The 11,905-nt window shown below is 36.5% G+C and overlaps 1 pseudogene; it reads left to right on the forward strand.

Moving 5' to 3' along the window:
• The first annotated feature begins 11,155 nt into the window (after window positions 1–11,155).
• Window positions 11,156–11,265, forward strand: LOC129400939 (small nucleolar RNA SNORA5; annotated as a pseudogene).
• Window positions 11,266–11,905: the final 640 nt, after the last annotated feature.

The following is an 11,905-nucleotide window of genomic DNA, read 5'->3' on the forward strand; positions in this document are numbered from 1 at the left end:
TTTCTTAGTGTTAGTTACATTTCTTAATGTATATTTCCTCTATGACATTGTATATAGAATTTTTTGTGAAATGTGTATAAGCATTAATTAATATATGTAGAAATAGTTTTTTAATTTATTTTTTTTAATCACCATGTGGAAAGTTACAAACCTTCCAGGTTTAAGTCTCAGGTAATGCTTGAACACCCATCCCTTCACCAGTGCACATATTCCACCACCAAGAAGCATGTTATACCTCCTCCCACCCCCACCTCCCCAGTCCCCCCACACTGCCTGTGCAACTGATAAATTTCACTTTACTTTGATTAAAATATGTAGAAATATTTTTGTTCGAGCAGGCACCACTAACGTCTCTCATTGAGAGACTTATTGTTACAGTTTTTGGCATATCCAATAACTTAAAAATCCAGTATTTTTAAGTTATGATAAAATAGAGATAATAAAGTTTATTTATGCAATATGTCATAATACTTTTAAAGAAAATTAATATATTTATAATAAAATTTAATTTTTATGTACTGATATTTATAAAAATCCAATAATTAGAGATTAGAAGATGATACTTCAAATGTATAATATATGTTTTAAATTATTATAGTTACTTTAAGGGACACTAAATTTATATATCAGATTTTTTTTATTGCAATGTGTATTTTCCAATTTAATATTATTTAGTGTATGTGTATTTTATATTTTTATCTATTTCTTGGTGTTTGAAATCACAAAGCTATATGAGTAAACATCATAATACGGCTTCATCTTAGTTAATTGGTTTCTTAGATATTCAGAATTCTGTCTGAAATTAAAAATACCACTTAAAGTTTTCTAGATAATTTGTCCACAGTAATGTAGCTATGGCATTTGACATATAAAATGGATTTCTTATGCATGATTTAAGGTTTGCATGTAGTAGTCATAGTGTATATATATTTTGTATAATCAATGTTAAAATTATTAGAATAGTAATTCTACCTAAACCACCTATGTATATATTATTTTAATTTTTAAATATTCTTTTTGAAAGTTTTGTTTGTAAACAATTTTCTATGTAGGAAATAATAATTATGACTCTCCAGTAAGAATTATATCCTTTAAAAGAATAAATTGTATGAGAGAAAACTCAACTTCATCATTCAGATACATTAAAAGTTTACCTCAGAGAATTGAAAATAGAATCACTATATAGTCCAGGAACGCTATTTTAATTATATATCCTAATGAATTTAATTTAGCAGATTTCTTCTTTATTCATACCCTTGTTTATTGCAACTTATACACATTTTTGTCATCATGAAAATGATATAAATGACTACCAGTTCATCACTGAATAAAGATAAACAGTATATACATAAAATAGAATATTATTTTGAAATAAAAATAAGGGGATACTACCATATATGACGATAATGATGATTATGGTAAATAAAAGCATTGTGTTGTATGAAAAATTATTGACATAGCAGAAGTAATAATCCATGAATACCTTTATACATAGACCATCTTAAAAAAATCATAAGACAAAAAACAGAGGGGTATTACCATCGCTAAGATGAGGGAGATATTGAATTTTCTATTTGATGGGTAGAAAATTTCCATTATAGATAAGTAATAAATTCTGGAGATTTTCTATATTTCATTTTTCCTATGATTAATAACACACCTTAAGATAAATTGTATTAATGAAATAAATCTTACATTAGTAGCTTCTAATGCAATTTTTGAAAGCAAAATTATGCGAAAAGAGAAGAAAAGAACTGCTTAAAACTCTGTACTGATGCCTTGCTGAAGAGAATGAAGATTGTTACACCTACTTTTTTTTTTTTTTTTTTTTTTTTTTGCTTTTTGGGTCTCACCCGGCGATGCACAGGGGTTACTCCTGGCTTTGCATTCAGGAATTACTCCTGGCGGTGCTCAGGGGACCATATGGGACGCTGGGGATCGAACCCGGGTCGGCCGCGTGCAAGGCAAATGCCCTACCCGCTATGCTATCGCTCCAGCCCCTACTTTTTTTTTTTTTTTTAAGGTCTGTTTGTTAATTTTGTTTTGGGACAACACCCAGCTGTGTTCAGGGCTTACCCTTGTCTCTACACTCAAGGGATCACTACAGGTAGGGGCTTGGGTATCATACGTGGTGCTGGGGATCAAACCCAGGTCTGCTGCATACAGGGCAAGTGACTTACCCATGATACTATTTCTTGGTCCCACATACCTAGGTCTAAATCCATTTTACTTTAAGTTAATGGGTATGTAATTCTGATGCTCTCATGTTTAAACTGGAGTGACGGACGACAGTGCTACAGTGCATGTTTTAAACACTTAACATTTGCTGCAAAGGACAGATAATTTTATGCAAGAAAATACAACTCTGATGACATTCTTAGGACAATGTGAAAGATCATTTGTTATTCATTAGCATTGTTATATAACGGTGGTGGTTAAGCAAATTTAAATATTGCTAGAGCTACGACTATTTATTGCTTCATTTTAGGTTATCTTTTTGCAACCTGGTTAACACAGAATAAGTATAATCAGTTCCAGCTGGAAACACCTCCACAGTTTGTCAAGAACAATAAGTTTACAAATTGACTTTACCTGCTATTTATGTGGTATATGAAAAGAATTAGGCAAAGGGGAGTTAATTAGTTTTCCTTGTAGTAAGAATAGATAAAAGATAGAACAGTTATTGCGCTGAGAAAGATTATTCTGCTTAGCTCTTAACAATTGAGCAGAGGTGATTTGTTGACATTTCTTTGGTCACAGAAATTTTAATTTCATTAAGGTACATAGAGATTGACTAAAGTGTGTGGAATCTCACTTGAATATGATTTGCAGAATAAATGGCAAAGTGTAACTATATGTACTAAGACCCAGAATAGTGAGCAACAAATATCCCATATTCAATGACACATATTATTAAATATATTTTGTTATATGCATATATAACATAATTATCTTCCTTAGGCAATTATAAAAAATGAAAAATAAAAGGAATATAAGAACAGGAGATAAGGCAGACACTTGCATCAAATATTGCCAACTTTTTTCCATCTCTGATATGACATGTGGCACCTTACGCAATGCCAAAAGGATTTATGAGCACAGAACAAGAGTAAGTCTTGAGCATCACCAGGTATAGAATACAATCCACACTATTTTTTTAAATAGAGATTTACAAAATAAGACAAATGAAAAAACCACCCTCAGGAAAACAAAACAGAAAAATTAAAAATTGTGTGTTTATAGCTAGTAGAGATGTATTCTTTAAAAGACAAACATTCTGGAAATTTTCATGGTGGTAAAATGAACGTGCAATTTGTTACTATTCACAGGAAAAGAACTAACATAAGCATTAAGTATTAAAAATTCTTCCCAAAAGGGCCAGAGTGATAGTACAGTGGGTAGAGTGCCTATCTTGCTCATAATGATTGGACTTTGATTCTAGGCACCACATATAGTTCCTTGGGTACCAGTAGGACTGATGCTTGAGAATAGAGTCTGAGTGGACCTGAATACAGCTGAGTGTGCCACTCCCCACCCCCCCAAAAAAGAAAGAAATGTTATTTTAAAAAATGAAAAAAAGTTTATCATTTCACGTGACTTTATATTTTTATTATATATTCTAACTGTAGTTTTACCTTATGTCTTATACCTTTAGCACTGTAGCACTGTCCTCCCATTGTTCATCGACTTGCTCGAGCAGGCACCAGTAACATCTCCATTGTGAGAGTTGTTGTTACTGTATTTGGCATATCAAATATGCCACAGGAAGCTTGCCGGGCTCTGCTGTGGGAGGGATACTCTCAGTTGCTTGCCGGGCTCTCCGAGAGGGACGGAGGAATCGAACCGAGGTCGGTCACATCCAGGGAAAATGTCTGATCCGCTGTACTATTGTTCCAGTTACCTATTGTCTCTTTATTAGGGGACAGCATAGTCCATGACAAATTAAAAATAAACTAAGGAATTGAGGAAATTCTAATGAAAGGACGAAGAAATTTATATATGAATTTTTTCAAATTTTATTGAGTGTCTAAAACATGCAATTCTACTAATTGCATAATATAGTATCGTTAGCTTGAAATAATTAAAATTATAAAAGTCTGTCAAATATATGAAGATATAGGAATTTCTTGAACTTATTTTTTCCAACAGAATCATTGGATAAAGAATTCTACAGAGATACATACCATTGAGAGAAATCAGGAACTAGTTGAGTAGCCCCTCCATACCTGCTGAGTGAGAAAATATCTACACTGAAATGAAAAAAACCTGAATGTATAGCATGAGATATTTGGAGGAAACTTCTAACATTGCATTTTTCCATGATAAGTAAAGAATTTGGATTACATAATCAGCACCCTAAGTTTCATGGCATATCAGAAGAAATAGGCCCAAATGATCTATTTTGGAGAAGAAACCATGCTTGTGTTTTGAGGCTCACAGGGCTACAGCAAACAAAAATGCTCATTGCCAAGATATTCCCTGAAAACTCATTAGGGAATTCCTGGTTTTTGTTTGTTATAACTCTGTGTAAATACACATATAAAAAGGGCACACCAAGCACAGCAGCACGGGCCACAGGGTAGTGGCACTCTATCTCTCCAGCCGCCCGCTTTCCTAGTCTCCAGCCGCTTCACCCACCCCGGGGAGGTTGATGGCGATAATAAGGCAGGCAAAAAAAGGAACGAGGACCAGGCTGGTTGGTCTCAGTTGCAGTTTATTCCATTCCCATCTCCATTCTCCTCTGATCCTACTCCTGCTTCTTCCTCCCGCAGGCTACTTCATTCTCCTTCTTACTCTAGATCTGGATCTGGATCCGGCTTCTCCAGATCTGTCACTGGAATCCCCAGCCCACTCTTACAGCCTAGTTAAATCCCCCAGCATGAGGGATTGGGGCTTACACTTAGGTGTGGTCACAATCAGCAGGGTTAAAGTTCTTTCCCTCAGGGGATGCTGCTTCTAGGACAGATTCTCTTTTCAGCAGGATGACCCACCCAAGAACAGAATCCCATAGGTGTGTTTCTCCTCTCCTTGTCCAACTAACATATAAGCATTCACAATTTCCATCATTTTGTATGGACACAAAAAGAGATGCATTATGCTTATAAAATGGCTCTCCTGGGGTCATCTCAATCTCAGACTACAGTGCTCAGGACAGATTAGTCTTTCCTATCCCTAACAGGGTCGTAGTCTCATAATTGCTTCCGAATTATGACAGCATTTGTCCATGACCAAGCTCTGAACTTATAGTTAAGCATCAGGCTCTTTGGCCAGGCCCATCTTAATGCCAGGGTAGCACATAACTCACCACTTGCCCTGGATCCTTCCTGTCCCTTGTCAGGACCCTGCCTTTGGGGTGCTAGGAACTAAGGGCAACTGAGGCTTAAGTCAGGAAAGCGGATGCCCAGGAATGAATAATATTCGAAGCCAATTAAATCCAATGTTACAAAAGCATATTAACAACTGTCTTTCTTTGTCCATACAAAAAGGACATTGCTTTAAAGTAAACTATTCAAAAGACACAAGGAGAGGAGAAAGGCTATATTAACTTACAATACAAGTTCAGGGTCCTAGAAAGGTCAGACCTTACAAATTAACAGAGTCTGATTAGGGGTAAAAACTGATTAACTGGTTGGGAAAGAGAGCATAGAGAAATGGTTACAGATAGACAAAGGAATGGGAGTGACTTGAGCATTTTGATGGGTGTGACCCGATAAACTTAAGCTCCTCTTGGAGAGAGGAACAGGACATATCAACGTTGTCTTAAAATGTTTATAGATTATTACCAGATAAACCTAAACTCTCTGTGGCAAGGGACAAAGGACAAACCAATGACATCCTACATAATCCTGAACACTAAGAAGTTCCAAATACCATTGATGATCAGGCTTAGATAATGTATTCACATTACCTAGTGAGTTAATTATCATGTTAGGTAGCGCCTGCCACATGGGTTGCAGTTAGAAATCAGGGCATCTAGATGCATAGACAAACTCCTGTCAGGAAAAAGCTGGATATTTGATTTTGCTCTTGGATCAAGTCCAAAGATACAGAGAACAAGGCTAACCTAACCCTCCAAAATGACTAGAAAGAGGCAATTGGAAACCTTTTAAGCTGAAACTGGCAATCAGCACTTAAAAATAATTTAGTAATTATATTTCTCACCTAAGGAATAATTACTAAAATATAGAGAAAATATTTGAGGGAGGATGCGTTTCTCTAGATACATTCTTTATTTCCCTTCTCATTGTTTTTCTTAAATCAATTTTCAAAATAAGGAAAAATGATGAATTGACTATTTCCAACTAATTCCAATAATAAGAAAATGAATCATTATTTTTCTTTTTATTGGTTTATTTTGAGGTTATATCCTGCAGTGCTTAGTGTTTCCCCTTAGCTCTGTTACAGGGATCACTCTTGCTGATTCTCAGCATACAAGACCAAACTCTGGTGTGCTGCATGCAAGACAAAGCCCCGCCAGTGGTATTATCTCTCTGGCCCACAAAGTCAATTTATTAACATAGTGACACAATTTACAACTGTGGTTGCTTAATGTAGTTACTGTTATTAAGACTTTGTGACATGTTTTTTGCTTTGGAAATGTGTTTTAAAGTCATCTGCAGTCTGTTTTTAAAAATCTAAGATATGCTATGTACATATAAGATTATTTGAATGATTATATCAGGGGTATAATATAACTTCATTACCAAATATATGCATTCTACACTATTAACCTGACTCAAAATAACTAAAAACTCTAGTAAGCTTTCTAAGTTGCTAGTCCCAAGTTACTGCCTAAGATGTATCAGAAAATTAATTTAGAAAAGACAATAAGAATCACTTCCTAATCTTAATAGTTTTAAAACATCTATCTAATAAGATTTTAATAGACTGAGATACAGGTATTTTTCATTAGGAATGCATTTTATTTATTTATTTATTCATTCATTCATTTATTGCTTTTTGGGTCACACCTAGTGATGCACCGGGGTTACTCCTGGCTCTGCACTCAGGAATCACTCCTGGCAGTACCATATGGGATGGTGGGAATCGAACCCAGGTATGCCGCATGCCAGGCAAATGCCCTACCCACTGTGCTATTGCTCCAGCCCCTGAATTTTAATTTTTGGTGGGATGGCTTGTGCCTGGCTTTGGTCAGAGCTTACTTCTCGCTCTACGCTCAAGATTCTTTCCTGGTGGGCTTGTGGAACCATCCAGCATGCCAAGGATTGAAATCAGGGTGGCCAGGTACAAGGCAAATGCCCTGTTTGTTGTACTATCACTTCAGTCCTGTAGGAATTCAATATTTCAAAGAAATAACTCAAACATAAATACAATGTTTAGATGGATATTTACATTTTAAAGCATATCAATAAATGGGTGTAGAAATCATGGGGTATAATGTGATTAATCTGTTCTAGTTTACTTTTTAAGAAGAATGTTAAGAACTGACCTATTTGACATAAATCTTAATTTTACTTCTTCATTGAAAAATCATGAATATCTCTGTGATGACCTCTGCAATAAGAATTTAGTTTTTAAATTACAAGTCTACCATGAATTTTAAATGGTTATAAAATTACAATCAGCAGAAAACATTAAAACAATTAAAGCAGCTATTAACCCATAAAGCTACATTGACGTTTTTATTATAAAATAACAGAAAAAAATAATTCAGAAAAATATGATTGGTAATTAAGACTTCTGGTGACATTATAAAATCTGGCAGAGATTAGGAAGAAATATTACAAACAGATGTTTAGTTAAAACTAGCCATGCAAAAGGAATTGAAGAAAGTTCTATTTATTACACATATTTGAAGAACTTTTTGACAGTAAGGTCAAACAAATTGTAGGAAACTTTTACTAATGAGTTGTTATGGCAAATTCACTAAATGTTTTAAATAAATTTATCTATAATAATGAAAATAGGAAGAATTAGTACAAGAAAGTTCCTGCTTGTACTAGGCATTTCATCCAGCTTGTCTGTTTACTTTTTAACCTTATCAAACAGAAAATTTTTATAGGCTCTGTTTTTCCAGGTAATTGGTATTCTCAGTAACAATCTTTAATATTTCATGCTACATTGGGGCATTAAAATACCTGCTAAGAACACTGGTAATATTAAAGGAAAATTAAATATTAGCTTTCAAAAATATAATTTGATAAGTGAAGAACACAAACCAAACTAAACTTTACTTATTTTACTTTTTGTTTCACACACGGCAATGCTCAGGAGTGACTCCTGGCTCTGCACTCAGAAATTACTCAGTAACTTAGAGTGCTCAGGGGACTCTATGGGATGCCACATTTGAACCCGGGTCAGCCATATCTAAGGGAAACATCACATTGTAAGTGCTATATTATCACTCTGACCCCAAACTTAAAGATATAGTAAATTATTTGATTTTTACGTTCAAATTTCTCCTAATTTCCAGGGTCTGTTAGAAACTATTGTTGAAAATATGAAAGCGAAGCAGGCAGGCAAACTGCAGGTATCTCCATTCCTATCCCCAATTTCCAAAACAATACAGGTTTCTTTCTTAGGAAGTAACAAAACAAAGATGTGGATTAAAGGAGCATTTCTTCTCTAACCCAAAGTTGCCCATAAGCGTGAAGGTTAGGAACCCATTGAGATGCAGGCCATCTGGTTCAATAATGGGACTGGCAATATGGCAAAATTGGCAATTAGCAGTGCTGGGGCCATCAGTGGTTTATGGGGAGTCATGTGGTGCTCAGTATTAAGTTCAAGGTATCCACCCGCTATGCATATGCTCTTAACACTGAACTATCTCCCTGTCCCATGGTGAGTCATTTTCTTAGTTTCTATGTTGGTCACCAGATATATAAAGATGGAAAACACAAGATCCTCAAGGAAGTCAGTTTCATATATTCCTCAAAAAATTGTTATATACTTTTATTTAGATATGCCTTCAGAAATGATATTTTCTTTATTAGTTATAGTTTCCACAAAAATTGTGTATAGTATTAACTACATACCTCATTTTCTAAGGAACTTCCAATTATCCTTCAGGCACCAACGCCATAGAGGAGGATTACTAAATTCTCATTAGATTTATATAGACCACTGGGAAAAAATTGCACATTTCCTGTAATAACTATGTGGCTAGGTACAGTGCTAAACATTTTCTGAGTTGTACTCCCAATAGGCCTATGAATTCCTCTTTACACAAATAGGGTAACTGAAGCTAAGAGAGGTTTGCGACTCGCCTAGGGCTAAAATTGTATAAATTGTCAGGGACATTATTTCAGCTATAGAATGACCTGACACTTCAAACTGCGTTTAACTAGTTCACTATATATTCTGCCAGTCCCAGATTAACTGGCCTTCTAGTAAGGTTTCCATAACAAACTCTCTCTCTCTATATATATACATATATATATGTATATATATTGTATATATGATATATGGGCAGACAGTCTCTTGCCTGTGCACCTGGCTGTCTTCCCTGGGGGGGGTTCCTCAGAGCAGGTGGGCTTCAGTTTCCCTCCCGCCCCAAGCAGAACTCCCAAGAAAGACCTCAGCCATGCTGAAAGTCCCTTTCCACATGTTCGGAGGAGCCTCACACATGAAGGATCCAACAGAGGAACCCAGATGTGTGGGACCCGGGGCTGAGACCACCAAGCCTGCTCCCATTGGAACTGGGCCTCTTCCACCCAAATTCCCCATCTTCCAGTAGCTAGGTGGTCACACCCAGGGAATGCCCCCGGCACCGTGTAATCCCACCAACGGCCAACATCCAGAGACGTAAAACCAAGCTCCCGGAAGCTTAGTGATAGCCTAGTTCTCCCCTCTGGGAGAGTCTGGCAAGCTACCGAGAGTTTCTTACCCTCATGGGAGAGCCTCACAAACCCCCCATGCCATATTTATATGCCAAAACCAGTAACAATGCTGGGTCTCATTCCCCTGACCCTGAAAGAGCCTCCAATGTGGCACCATTGGAAAAGACAAGTAAAGAGAGGCTTCTAAAATCTCAGGGATAGGAGGAATGGAGACGTTAGTGAGACCGCTCGAGAAATTCGATGATCAATGGGTTGATAATGATATGTGTATGTGTGTGTGTGTGTGTGTGTGTGTGTGTGTGTATATATATGTATATATATATAATCTGTGTGTATTCATATATACTTACACATATGAATATTCCCTAAAACAATACATTTTCTGTATTGAATCATGTTCAATAATTGAACACCAGATGCCTTAAAACAAATACTGTAACAATCTATAAGTTTAGTTTGTACATCATGCTAGTTGTTATGCAACAGCTTTTAGAAACAACACCAATTGTTCGCTTAGCTGAGAAAATAGCATGGCTATGAATTTTTTCACTAGGATATTAGTTTTATTTTAATATTATTTAAAATTACGGTAGGAACTCAGCTGTTGTTTGTTCAGTGAATACAGGTGGAGAGTGCTGGGCTGGAAAGCATGGCTGCTCTTTGCAAAAGCTGCTGTAATCTGAAATCCTGCTTCTCACCTGGCTGCACGACACCTTTGCTGCTCTGATTGCTCCATACTGGGCTGGTCTTTCCCCTGATATTATTTCCCAATATTCTGCAGCCATGCTTCATTACTTGAAATTGTTCTTCCATGTGTCTGCAGCATGTTCTCCAGCCTGCCCTATTTGAGATCTCCCCACTTCAGCTCACCATACAACAGCTGGCCAGGTATCCTGCTGTCATCCATTTTTTACACTTCTGCAGTCCAGTGGAGCTGCATTGTAGCAAGTATAACTTCACTGCTGTTGTGTTGGCTGGATTCCAGGATTCGGCATTGGTGAAGATGGCCCGACTTGTGATGCTAACTCAAAGCAATATTGAACAGAATGATCATTTTTCTGTCCTTTGAAATCATCGTGAACTTGTTAGTAAACGCCTATGTCAGAATCTTTCATATCAATCAAATTGCTCAAAGATTTAATTTGGTAAATCATTCTTTTTTGCATGTCATAATAGATCTATGATAAACACTAGAAAAGTGAAATACCTATTTAGTAATCTCAATTTAAGGATTATATGATGACTTAGATTTTAATCAATATTATCTGAAAAATTATCTAGAAATTGTATAACATACACTTATGCCTGAAAACACAAAAACAACAGCTATACATTGAAACTGTCTAGGTTACAGTTGGAAAACACATGTATTTCCTGGCAGACACTGGCTTCTTACAGCACATGTTACTCATGGGCCGTGATCCTGTTACTTGGGTCTCAAGGATAAATTTGGTCTCAGAAAAAAAACATTCCTAACCATATATGTTTGTGAGCTTTTCTTAGAATATGAAAAACATTCAGTATACATTTTGGAAAGTCAACAGTATAAAACTGGTTATGCACTGTCACTGTCACTGTTATCCCATTGCTCATCGATTTGCTCGAGTGGGCACCAATAACATCTCCATTTTGAGACTTATTGTTGCTGCTTTTGGCATATCCAATACGCCATGGGTAGCTTGCCAGGCTCTCCCATGCGGGCGAGATACTCTCGGTACCTTGCCGGGCTCTCCTAGAGGGGTGGAGGAATCGAACCCGGGTCGGCTACATGCATGGCAAATGCCCTGTTGCTGTGCTATTACTCCAGCCCAAAACTGGTTATTAATTCAAAAAGTATGAATCTAGGACTGGAGCAATAGCACAGTGGAATAGGGCGTTTGCCTTGCACACAGCTGACCTGGACTGGATTCCTTTCAGAGAGACTGGCAAGCTACTGAGAGTATCCTGCCCCCATGATAGAGGCTGGCAAGCTACCCATGGCGTATTTGTTATGCCAAAAAAAATAACAAGTCTCACAATGGAGACGTTACTGGTGATTGTTTGAGCAAATGGATGAACAGTGGGGTGACAGTGCTATGACAGTTCTATGAATCTAGTCATTAGTA

This window comes from Sorex araneus, chromosome 1 (assembly GCF_027595985.1).
Source record: "Sorex araneus isolate mSorAra2 chromosome 1, mSorAra2.pri, whole genome shotgun sequence".
Classification (NCBI taxonomy): domain Eukaryota; kingdom Metazoa; phylum Chordata; class Mammalia; order Eulipotyphla; family Soricidae; genus Sorex; species Sorex araneus.